The sequence below is a fragment of the Dromaius novaehollandiae genome, unplaced genomic scaffold (genome assembly GCF_036370855.1).
Source record: "Dromaius novaehollandiae isolate bDroNov1 unplaced genomic scaffold, bDroNov1.hap1 HAP1_SCAFFOLD_70, whole genome shotgun sequence".
Classification (NCBI taxonomy): domain Eukaryota; kingdom Metazoa; phylum Chordata; class Aves; order Casuariiformes; family Dromaiidae; genus Dromaius; species Dromaius novaehollandiae.
In genome coordinates this window covers 341472-352985 of record NW_026991372.1, presented here as the reverse complement: position 1 = coordinate 352985, position 11514 = coordinate 341472, and the positions used below count along the sequence as shown (strand labels likewise).

General features: G+C 61.7%; 1 long non-coding RNA gene across 1 annotated transcript; it reads right to left on the bottom strand.

The window, feature by feature from the left end:
- Positions 1-322: 322 nt before the first annotated feature.
- Positions 323-8696, bottom strand: LOC135326065 (uncharacterized). Its single transcript, XR_010386727.1, has 3 exons — positions 8364-8696; positions 8008-8171; positions 323-514 (listed from the first exon to the last, which is right to left on the bottom strand). It is a non-coding gene; the product is annotated as an uncharacterized LOC135326065 (long non-coding RNA).
- Between the last annotated feature and the right edge of the window lie 2818 nt (positions 8697-11514).

The window sequence follows — 11514 nt, the reverse complement described above, 5'->3', positions numbered from 1 at the left end:
ACTGCTCCTAGCTTCCTCTTACTCTTGCATGCTGGCCTCACAGGCGACGACCAAAACGAACAACTGCATCGCTAGGTCTAGCCCCCTCTCTTCAAGATGTGCCCCTTCGCGGCTTACGTTTCTTGGTCTCTTCAACTTCAGCCGTGGCAATTAATCTAAAAAAGTAAGTATGACATCTATTCCTTTCCGTAGCTGCGTGTACGATAACAAAACAAAAGAGAAACAGCCAAAGCAAAGCTAAGGCAGATACAGGGAACAGCAGCCACAGGGCAGGAACGGGTTACTCAGTCCTCAGCGCTGCCTCGGGGAGGCCGAAATAACTGCTAACGGTCATTAGCCATACTTACCCTAGTTACCCGTGCCAGAACGCCTCCTCCTGTAGCAGTTCCTGGTGATATCGAGGGGCCGCTGCATTCTGGCTTCCTTGTTTCATCCTGTCCCTTCGGTATTAACCGCAAGCAAACGCTCGTCCGTCTCTTCTCCTCGTCAGCATTTGCTGTCCTTGGTTCCACCTCTGTAAGGAAGCGATAAACTCGCGTTTTACTTCCAGTGAAACGCTTAGGTTTATGCATGATCTTTTTCTCTTTACCCTGTTTTCTTTTTCCCCCTTTTTTTTCTTTTTTTCTTCTTCTTTTCCTTAAGGGAAAGGTCTTAATACGGCACTTTGCACCATACGTTGCAGGGTAAACGGTCTGGAAACGTTACACACAGCAATTAGGGCTAGGTTATTAGGCAGGCGGGCACGTCGCCTAATACCTTCCTAACGCCATCTTCCACGAAACCTTATTTTTATTCCGCTTCAGTGTTATTGTTACTGTTCGCAAACCCTCGTATGCATGCGCTTAACCGACAACTCTCTCGGTCTTTAACTACGTGGAGGAACGACAGCCCTCGATTTGCCTGTCTCCCTTTCAGACCTATTACCTTTTTGAGACTGCTCCTAGCTTCCTCTTACTCTTGCATGCTGGCCTCACAGGCGACGACCAAAATGAACCACCGGATCCCCAGGTCTTGCTGCTTCTCTTCGAGATGTCCCCCTTCGGTGGGCTACCCTGCCAAACAAACCAAAAAGACTGCCGAGGCCGCGAGGGTACCAGATTTTCAGACCGCTTCTCCGAGGCTTTCGGGGTGACTGACGTCACCGCTTCGCTTCACGTTACTCACAGCTACCTTCGTCTATTACTTAGGGCTAAACCTGTTTCTGTTTGCAGAGGGGCTTGTTGCTTGTTTAAACTTGACATATAGTCCATAACCTGCTCTGCATGCTCCCTAGTCCCTTCTGCTTTTGCAACACTTGTGGTAATTCAAGGCGGTAATTAAGAGTCCCCATTGCCCCATAGGCTGGAGCGAGACATTGCTGCTGCTCTGAGGAGGTGCCTAAAAGCCACGCTGTTTTCGCTAGCATCACTGGGGCTTCTCAGAGCCCATCGGTGTTCTCTTTGGCTCTTCCCGAGCCTTTTAGGTTTTTTAGGCTATTCCTTAGCCCTCCATTTTAGGGCAATGTTCTCCTTAAGCACTGCGCGCAGCACGATTATCCCAGATCAGCCACATCGTGCACACACAGAGGCTTCTGAGAGGCGGCTCAGAAGAAAAGAGAGAAAAGTCTCTTTGTCATCCGCACATTCACCCATCAACACTCTTCACCAGGAAGTGCTCTAAGTTCCTGTTTCTCTAAAGCGGGACTGAGTCGAGGCGGAGACGCAGATCGCACCCCATCTTTGTTAGAACGCCTCACTGCTGCGAGCACTGGGTCTGGCAGCAGTTTGAGGAATGTTTGGGGCCTTGCACAGAGTGCAGGGGAAGGTCTGGAGTCAGTGACAACATTGCGGCAGGGCTCGGAGGCGTTTTGGGGCCTGTGGGGGTGTTGGGGCAGGATTTGTGGGTGGTTTAATGGCTCTGGGGGGGCTGGTTGCAGGAAGGGTGGGACTCTGCGGGGCCCTCAGGGCAGGGGTGCCATCCCAGATGCGTAGTGAGCACACAGGGGTGCCCTACGTGGCTCTCAGCTCGGCGGGAGCAGCCACCGGTCTCCCACCCCACCAGACAGGGGAGCGGGGCGGGGGGGGGGGGGGGAGGAGAGGAGGTGGAGGGATCTATGAGCTCGCAGAGAACGCCAGAGGAGGCAGCAGGGAACTCCCCAAGGACCCCGCGTCCCAGACGAGAGGAGGCATCAGGCTGCCGTGCCGCTGCTAGAGACATCCAGACCCCCGCGCAGACACCCCCCACACACTCCTCCAGGCTGCGTCCGCAGGGGCGAGCGCACGCCCCGGCCCGCGCTGGGGAGGAACCGGGGCCCTACAGGCGACACACGCAAAAGGGAGAGTCAGAGCCGCGCTCCGGCAGACCCGGCGCCGCGCAGACCCGGCGCGGCGCGGCGCGGCCCCCGGCCCGACTCCCCCCCCCCCCGCCCCGCCGCCTCCACGCAGCGACGGCCCCGGCTGGCAGGACACAGCCCGACACCCGCGGCCACCCGAAGGCGCACGCTCGCCTCACCTCGCCTCGCCTCACCGCGGCCCCCACATGCTCGACTCCAGGCCGCCTCTGCCCTCGCCCGCCGCCGTCCAGCGAAAACACCCGCCCTGCTCGCCGCCATCTTGCCCGCCGCCGCACCGCGCGTGCGCCGGCCGCCCAGGGCTCGCGCCGCCGCACCGCGCGTGCGCCGGCCGCCCAGGGCTCGCGCCGCCGCACCGCGCGTGCGCCGGCCCAGGACCGCGCGAGAGGGGCGGGGGGAGCGCGAGGGGCGGGGGGAGCGCAGCGCGAGGGGCGGGGGGAGCGCAGCGCGAGGGGCGGGGGGAGCGCAGCGCGAGGGGCGGGGGGAGCGCAGCGCGAGGGGCGGGGGGAGCGCAGCGCGAGGGGCGGGGGGAGCGCAGCGCGAGGGGCGGGGGGAGCGCAGCGCGAGGGGCGGGGGGAGCGCAGCGCGAGGGGCGGGGGGAGCGCAGCGCGAGGCAGCCCAGACCCGCAATGGCCCCACCCTCGCGTGGTCGCAGCGCCGCGCTGCAGCCGGCCGGCTCCCGCGCGCCAACCGCAGCCCGCCGCGCCACCCCGGCGCTCAGGCCGAGCAGCGAGCGCCCCGAGGCTGCTCTGCCCGCGCCCGAGAGAGCGGCGGGCATCAGCGAGCAGGCGCTGGGGCTGCCCCGGGGAGAGAGCGCCGCGGAGCAGCTCCGAGACGGCACTGCCCGTCCCCGCGCCCCCAGGAAGCACCGAGAAGGAAAAGCCCTCTCGGGAAAAGCGCTCCCGGTCCGTGAGCACCGGGCAGGGGGCACGAGCGCGGCCCCTGCGCTTACCCGTCCCCGAGAGAGCGCAGAGTAGCGGCCAACGCGGCGACCGGCAGCGCGCACGTGTGCGCCGGCTGCCCGCAACGGTCTCCGTACGCAGCGGTGGCCGCCGGCGGCTGCAGTGCTGCCTTGTCGACACGCGAGGGCAGCCGTGAGCGCGCCGGAACGCAATGCGCATGCGCGCCCCCCCTCCCGCCTGCAGTGCCGCCTTTCAGACACGCGAGGGCAGCAAGGAGCAGGGCGCAGCGCTTTCCTGCCCCCCTTGCAAAATACTCGCTAGGCAAAAGTGGCTTGGGCTCCTCCCGAACGCTTACCTGGCTTCATTACTACAGCTATTAGGAACCGAAGTGCATAGCCTTCTAGCAAAGGGAACGACCGTCTTTTCAGAACTTCCCGCGACTCCCCAGAATTGTCACTGCCTTGCATCAGCAGCCAGCTTCTTCCAACCCAGCCGCAAGAAACATTTTGCCTTCCCGGCAGAACTTTCTGCTCCCCGGGGGGTCCAAAGGAAACCCGTCACTCACTACTGTCTGTCAAAACGTACCGGAAGCCCTCAAATACAGGACAAGACGCCTTCTCTAAGGAAGCTGACTACTAGGTCTGCTTCACGGCAGCTTCTCCCCAGTATCAGGGCCCACTCAATAAACAAAATAGGACGAGAAATGTCTTAATCTGCTCCAAGTGCTTTCGTATAAGAGAACAACATCAAAACGAGGTATTATTGCATTTAGCCTCCACTACACGTGCTACCCCAGCGCCACGGACTTGCTTTAAAGCATCAGTGACGTACGCGGTCTGGCAGTAATTAATATTCACAGAATGAATACGCACTCGATCGAGTACGGGTGTTCATAAAAAGCTTTGCCAGTGCATCGCTAGGTAACAAACCTAGACAAGCAGCTATTTGCCCTGATCCTTCGGCTTACATTTCTTCTGCCGGATGTAGTCAAACGTACCTGCATGCGGTGGCCTTGCGAGGCAGTGACACGGTGTCCGTGGGGTGGCTGTTCCAGGGTCTCTCGGGCTGTTCCAGGGTCCTCGGACAGCAACGGTGCTGGTCGACTTTCCCTTGCGCTGCACAGCAGGACAGCTCCGCACCGTGCCCTCCCAGCACCGCCACTCCTCCCAGCAGCTGCCTAACCGGCCCCAATCCTGAGCAAAGCTACGACCCCCAGGAGCCCGCAGCACCCCTCCTACTCTTCCCGCCCTCCCCATTTCCAAGAGGGACAGCCCCAGCCCCCGGGGACAACCCTGCCTGGTCACGCTGCTGTCCGAAAAGCGGATTCGTTGCCCGCTGTGCACTAAGCCAATAATGACACGCTCAGGAGAGACATTTGCTTATTTATTTCAGAGTTGTGCAAGCCTGGCTGCTCGGTGTTTTCCCCACAAATCAAGCGCAACTTCCCCCCCCCCCCCCGGCTTTCCAAGTAGCATTTATACAAGTTGCAAGGTTTGCAACTTTCCCTCTTACACCGGTTGGTTAGTGATTTACATACAATTCTAATATTGCTTACACACCATTTTAAAACTACGCATGCTCAGGGGAGGGGTCTTCACCCGGGCACAGGTCTTTCTGACCTATGGGCGTGATTTTCTTGTATTATAATGAGGACAGTTCAGTTCGGGGATACCTCGAATTCCTTTGCTAAATTGGCAACGTCTACATAGAAAACAAAACATTTTGATTTACTATTTCTTTAAGGCTTTAGCACCTCTAGCATGGCCTTGATTAAAGAATTATTTCCTCCCAGGAAATGGGGGGGGGGGGTTCCTCCTCATCTGCCTAGTTTAAACAGCAGGAACACTCTTTCTGAGCTTCCAAGGTTGTCTTGCAACACCATCGGAGATGGAAAACACTTCCTGCCCTGTACCGGGGAAAAACAGGGGCATTCCACTGTCCCCCGTGACCTGTGGGGACTCAGGCGTGAGTGACACATGTCCAGTAAGGAACAGACCCAGCGGGCACTACAGCTCCTGGCCTGCCGCGCGGCCGCCTGCTGGGAACCCCGCTGGCAGGGACCTGCCGCCGCCGCCCCCCCCCGCGGGGCCACCTCGAGAGGCGCAGCATGGTCACCCGGTAGCCCCGCCTGAGACGACTACACCTCCCAGCATACCGTGCACGCGAGAAGGGCGGCCCGGAAGCCCAGTGCCGGAAGACTACTGCTCCCGGCATGCCATGCCAAGCAACATGGCCGCCCGGAAGCCCAGTGCCGGAAGACTACCGCTCCCAGCATGCCGCGCTCAGAACATGCCCCACCGGAAGCCCAGTGCCGGAAGACTACTGCTCCCGGCATGCCGCGCCGAAAGCTACGGCTCCCCGCATTCCCGCACCCCAACTCCCGCCCCCCACCCGCAGCGCTGGGGCACCTTTGACCCTCGGCACATTCCGTTCCTTTCCGTCCCGCCCCCCTTCCCCTTCCCCCCTGTCCCCCCGGAAACGGCCGCAGAGCCCCGAGCGCGGCCCCGCCGGCCCCACCACCGGCCCGGGGCTCCCCCGACACCCCCGCGACCGGCCCCGCCTCAGCTCCGACACTGCCCCCGCCCCTCCACGACCCTCCTCCCCCCGCTCCCCGACACGCTCCCGAGCTGACACAGGAGACCCCCCCCCCCCCCGCGCTCCTCCGACCGCGCAGTAAACCGCACCACAGCCCCGGCGCACCCCCTTCCTCCCCCCGCCTCCGTGGCCCCGGGACGCTCCCAGCCGCCGGGACCCCCGGCACATGCGGGACCCGCAGCCTGCAGTGCGCCTCCCCCGGCCCCGCTCACCTCCTCCGCGGGGCGGCCGCCGGGCTGGTCCCGAAGGGCCGTGCTCCGTGGCAGCTCCGCTGCCCAGCTCCTGCCCCAGCGCCAGCTCCCCCCAACTGCAGCCCCAGCCCCCAAATGTGGGCCTGCCCTTGCCATCAGCCCCACCTGGGGCCTGTCCTGCCACCCAGCTCCCCCTGGCACTCATCCCAGCCCCAGGGCCCGCAGCTGTGGGCCTGCAGGAACTGGGCAGGGGGCCTGGCCATCAGCCCCTTCAGGGACAGCTGGGGCTGCCAGGGCAGCAGAGGCACCCCCACTCTCCTGACAGCAGCTTGCTGAGAGCTGAAGGGAGAGCCCTGCCTGGGGTGTAGAGTGCGGAAAGGGGAGTATGCGGAGCACAAAAGAACAAATCGAGAGCTCTGGGTGCAACACAAGTCAAGAAAAAAAAAAAAAAAAAAAAAGAACAACGATAGAGCAAACAGAGTGACTCGGGGGGCACCAAAAGGAGGGCCCTGGGGCACACCCAGAAGCACCCAGAAAACTCCAGGACAGGAGAAAAAGCTAAACAGAGACCTCTGCGGCATGCCGCAAAACACACACGGGGCCACGGGGCGCACCGAAAGGCACGCAGAGGGCTCGGGGGCAACCCAGAATGTGAACTGAGGGGTCCTGAGGGCATCAGAGGGCAAGTGCAGGGCTCTGGGGCAGACCAAAATACAGAGGAAGGGCCTTGGCGCACACCAGAGGGGTCACCAGGCACGCCGCAGGGCTCAACGCGGCTGACAGGATGGCGCCTGCAGGCTGCCCCAGGCACACGAGCGACACTGCGGAGTGCCAAAAGCAAATCCGGGAGCGGTTCGGGGACCTCACGCAGCCCTGGAGGGGCTCTGGCAGCCCTCGCGATGAGGGGAAACACCCCCAAGAGCCCCGAGGGTCCAGGCAACGCAAGGGAAATTCCCCGCAGCTCTGGGAACAGCACCGGGCTCCCTGGCAAGTGCAGGCACTCCCAAGTACATGGGACTCGGGGACCAGCTCCCAGCCCCAGACACAATGCATAACCTCCTGCCTCAGGCATCGTGTTCAGGCAAACCGCCCTGGAGCTCGGCACCAGCGTGCCTCCCCTTACCTACGATATCCAAAGAGTCACCGCCGCACCAGCGTCTGTCCGTACGTACGTCCGTCGGGGAAGGGTCAGCTCCTGCCCCTGCCCTCGACATGGCAGGTGTCCGAGTAGCCTCCCCCCAGTGCTTTTTCCTTCAGGGCTAGGATTCAGCTCGGAGAGCTGAGAGGAAAATGCCTGAACCCGCCTGCCTGCACTTCTGCCCCAACCCAGGCCAGAGCCCCTCAGGTTACTTAGTCCTCAGCGCTGCCTCGGGGAGGCCGAAATAACTGCTAACGGTCATTAGCCATACTTACCCTAGTTACCCGTGCCAGAACGCCTCCTCCTGTAGCAGTTCCTGGTGATACCGAGGGGCCGCTGCATTCTGGCTTCCTTGTTTCATCCCGTCCCTTCGGTATTAACCGCAAGCAAACGCTCGTCCGTCTCTTCTCCTCGTCAGCATTTGCTGTCCTTGGTTCCATCTCTGTAAGGAAGCGATAAACTCGCGTTTTACTTCCAGTGAAACGCTTAGGCTTATGCATGATCTTTTTCTCTTTACCCTGTTTTCTTTTTCCCCCTTGTTTTTCTTTTTTTCTTCTTCTTTTCCTTAAGGGAAAGGTCTTAATACGGCACTTTGCACCATACGTTGCAGGGTAAACGGTCTGGAAACGTTACACACAGCAATTAGGGCTAGGTTATTAGGCAGGCGGGCACGTCGCCTAATACCTTCCTAACGCCATCTTCCACGAAACCTTATTTTTATTCCGCTTCAGTGTTATTGTTACTGTTCGCAAACCCTCGTATGCATGCGCTTAACCGACAACTCTCTCGGTCTTTAACTACGTGGAGGAACGACAGCCCTCGATTTGCCTGTCTCCCTTTCAGACCTATTACCTTTTTGAGACTGCTCCTAGCTTCCTCTTACTCTTGCATGCTGGCCTCACAGGCGACGACCAAAACGAACAACTGCATCGCTAGGTCTAGCCCCCTCTCTTCAAGATGTGCCCCTTCGCGGCTTACGTTTCTTGGTCTCTTCAACTTCAGCCGTGGCAATTAATCTAAAAAAGTAAGTATGACATCTATTCCTTTCCGTAGCTGCGTGTACGATAACAAAACAAAAGAGAAACAGCCAAAGCAAAGCTAAGGCAGATACAGGCAACAGCAGCCACGGGGCAGGAACGGGTTACTCAGTCCTCAGCGCTGCCTCGGGGAGGCCGAAATAACTGCTAACGGTCATTAGCCATACTTACCCTAGTTACCCGTGCCAGAACGCCTCCTCCTGTAGTAGTTCCTGGTGATACCGAGGGGCCGCTGCATTCTGGCTTCCTTGTTTCATCCCATCCCTTCGGTATTAACCGCAAGCAAACGCTCGTCCGTCTCTTCTCCTCGTCAGCATTTGCTGTCCTTGGTTCCATCTCTGTAAGGAAGCGATAAACTCGCGTTTTACTTCCAGTGAAACGCTTAGGTTTATGCATGATCTTTTTCTCTTTACCCTGTTTTCTTTTTCCCCCTTGTTTTTCTTTTTTTCTTCTTCTTTTCCTTAAGGGAAAGGTCTTAATACGGCACTTTGCACCATACGTTGCAGGGTAAACGGTCTGGAAACGTTACACACAGCAATTAGGGCTAGGTTATTAGGCAGGCGGGCACGTCGCCTAATACCTTCCTAACGCCATCTTCCACGAAACCTTATTTTTATTCCGCTTCAGTGTTATTGTTACTGTTCGCAAACCCTCGTATGCATGCGCTTAACCGACAACTCTCTCGGTCTTTAACTACGTGGAGGAACGACAGCCCTCGATTTGCCTGTCTCCCTTTCAGACCTATTACCTTTTTGAGACTGCTCCTAGCTTCCTCTTACTCTTGCATGCTGGCCTCACAGGCGACGACCAAAATGAACCACCGGATCCCCAGGTCTTGCTGCTTCTCTTCGAGATGTCCCCCTTCGGTGGGCTACCCTGCCAAACAAACCAAAAAGACTGCCGAGGCCGCGAGGGTACCAGATTTTCAGTCCGCTTCTCCGAGGCTTTCGGGGTGACTGACGTCACCGCTTCGCTTCACGTTACTCACAGCTACCTTCCTCTATTACTTAGGGCTAAACCTGTTTCTGTTTGCAGAGGGGCTTGTTGCTTGTTTAAACTTGACATATAGTCCATAACCTGCTCTGCATGCTCCCTAGTCCCTTCTGCTTTTGCAACACTTGTGGTAATTCAAGGCGGTAATTAAGAGTCCCCATTGCCCCATAGGCTGGAGCGAGACATTGCTGCTGCTCTGAGGAGGTGCCTAAAAGCCACGCTGTTTTCACTAGCATCACTGGGGCTTCCCAGAGCCCATCGGTGTTCTCTTTGGCTCTTCCCGAGCCTTTTAGGTTTTTTAGGCTATTCCTTAGCCCTCCATTTTAGGGCAATGTTCTCCTTAAGCACTGCGCACAGCACGATTATCCCAGATCAGCCACATCGTGCACACACAGAGGCTTCTGAGAGGCGGCTCAGAAGAAAAGAGAGAAAAGTCTCTTTGTCATCCGCACATTCACCCATCAACACTCTTCACCAGGAAGTGCTCTAAGTTCCTGTTTCTCTAAAGCGGGACTGAGTCGAGGCGGAGACGCAGATCGCACCCCATCTTTGTTAGAACGCCTCACTGCTGCGGGCACTGGGTCTGGCAGCAGTTTGAGGAATGTTTGGGGCCTTGCACAGAGTGCAGGGGAAGGTCTGGAGTCAGTGACAACATTGCGGCAGGGCTCGGAGGCATTTTGGGGCCTGTGGGGGTGTTGGGGCAGGATTTGTGGGTGGTTTAATGGCTCTGGGGGGGCTGGTTGCAGGAAGGGTGGGACTCTGCGGGGCCCTCAGGGCAGGGGTGCCATCCCAGATGCGTAGTGAGCACACAGGGGTGCCCTACGTGGCTCTCAGCTCGGCGGGAGCAGCCACCGGTCTCCCACCCCACCAGACAGGGGAGCGGGGCGGGGGGGGGGGGGGGAGGAGAGGAGGTGGAGGGATCTATGAGCTCGCAGAGAACGCCAGAGGAGGCAGCAGGGAACTCCCCAAGGACCCCGCGTCCCAGACGAGAGGAGGCATCAGGCTGCCGTGCCGCTGCTAGAGACATCCAGACCCCCGCGCAGACACCCCCCACACACTCCTCCAGGCTGCGTCCGCAGGGGCGAGCGCACGCCCCGGCCCGCGCTGGGGAGGAACCGGGGCCCTACAGGCGACACACGCAAAAGGGAGAGTCAGAGCCGCGCTCCGGCAGACCCGGCGCCGCGCAGACCCGGCGCGGCGCGGCGCGGCCCCCGGCCCGACTCCCCCCCCCCCCGCCCCGCCGCCTCCACGCAGCGACGGCCCCGGCTGGCAGGACACAGCCCGACACCCGCGGCCACCCGAAGGCGCACGCTCGCCTCACCTCGCCTCGCCTCACCGCGGCCCCCACATGCTCGACTCCAGCCCGCCTCTGCCCTCGCCCGCCGCCGTCCAGCGAAAACACCCGCCCTGCTCGCCGCCATCTTGCCCGCCGCCGCACCGCGCGTGCGCCGGCCGCCCAGGGCTCGCGCCGCCGCACCGCGCGTGCGCCGGCCGCCCAGGGCTCGCGCCGCCGCACCGCGCGTGCGCCGGCCGCCCAGGGCTCGCGCCGCCGCACCGCGCGTGCGCCGGCCGCCCAGGGCTCGCGCCGCCGCACCGCGCGTGCGCCGGCCGCCCAGGGCTCGCGCCGCCGCACCGCGCGTGCGCCGGCCGCCCAGGGCTCGCGCCGCCGCACCGCGCGTGCGCCGGCCCAGGACCGCGCGAGAGGGGCGGGGGGACCGCGAGGGGCGGGGGGAGCGCGAGGGGCGGGGGGAGCGCAGCGCGAGGGGCGGGGGGAGCGCGAGGGGCGGGGGGAGCGCAGCGCGAGGGGCGGGGGAGCGCAGCGCGAGGGGCGGGGGGAGCGCAGCGCGAGGGGCGGGGGGAGCGCAGCGCGAGGGGCGGGGGGAGCGCAGCGCGAGGGGCGGGGGGAGCGCAGCGCGAGGGGCGGGGGGAGCGCAGCGCGAGGGGCGGGGGGAGCGCAGCGCGAGGCAGCCCAGACCCGCAATGGCCCCACCCTCGCGTGGTCGCAGCGCCGCGCTGCAGCCGGCCGGCTCCCGCGCGCCAACCGCAGCCCGCCGCGCCACCCCGGCGCTCAGGCCGAGCAGCGAGCGCCCCGAGGCTGCTCTGCCCGCGCCCGAGAGAGCGGCGGGCATCAGCGAGCAGGCGCTGGGGCTGCCCCGGGGAGAGAGCGCCGCGGAGCAGCTCCGAGACGGCACTGCCCGTCCCCGCGCCCCCAGGAAGCACCGAGAAGGAAAAGCCCTCTCGGGAAAAGCGCTCCCGGTCCGTGAGCACCGGGCAGGGGGCACGAGCGCGGCCCCTGCGCTTACCCGTCCCCGAGAGAGCGCAGAGTAGC